The sequence below is a fragment of the Mandrillus leucophaeus genome, unplaced genomic scaffold (genome assembly GCF_000951045.1).
Source record: "Mandrillus leucophaeus isolate KB7577 unplaced genomic scaffold, Mleu.le_1.0 Scaffold97, whole genome shotgun sequence".
Taxonomy (NCBI): domain Eukaryota; kingdom Metazoa; phylum Chordata; class Mammalia; order Primates; family Cercopithecidae; genus Mandrillus; species Mandrillus leucophaeus.
In genome coordinates, this window is record NW_012110585.1 from 4820772 (window position 1) to 4821452 (window position 681).

Below are 681 nucleotides of genomic sequence, written 5' to 3' on the forward strand. Positions count from 1 at the left end.
TTTTATCTCCTGACTTTCATTCTATACCCTGCTTCTGAACCATTGTGTTCAACTGTGATACTTGCACTTTGGTGACCCTGACTCCAAAACTCAGTACACCCAAGGTCAGCCCCAGTGATCTGCTTTATAGCAAGGACTTTGGGTGGGTCTGCCCAGGGAGTAGGGCACCCTCAGAGAATGTGGCTTTGGACCTCATCACAGCTGGGGCCTTTTGTGTCACTTCAGAGCTAAACTTGTAACCATGCTAGATCCGTTTCTAATGTGACAACATCACGAACCACGAGTCCAGAAGCCTAATCCATCATCCTACCTCCTCATGATGAAGTCTCATGCTCTGCTCAACGTGGTCAGCTGCACAAGATGTAAACCAAAACTCCACTGAACCCTCAACCCAAATCGGTAACTCGAGTGCATCAATCATAATGAAGCTCCCCAAACTCAGTATTTGTGATTATTTTTGAGTCAGGGTCTCACTCTGTTGCCCTGGCTGGAGTGCTGTGGCAGGATCAGGGCTCCCTGCAGCCCCAACCTCCCAGGCTCCAGCGATCCTCCCGCCTCAGCCTCCTGAGTAGTTGGGAGTAGAGATGCCTCCCACATCGCCTAGCTAATTTTTGTATTTTTGGTGAGAGGGAATCTTGCCACATTGCCCAGGCTTGAAGCTGGATCAAGCAATTGGTTCCT

General features: G+C 49.5%; 1 protein-coding gene across 1 annotated transcript in view; it reads right to left on the reverse strand.

Moving 5' to 3' along the window:
* LOC105532604 (putative speedy protein-like protein) overlaps positions 1-681 on the reverse strand; it is an 18112-nt gene that overhangs the window by 8327 nt on the left and 9104 nt on the right. The window lies entirely within an intron of this gene.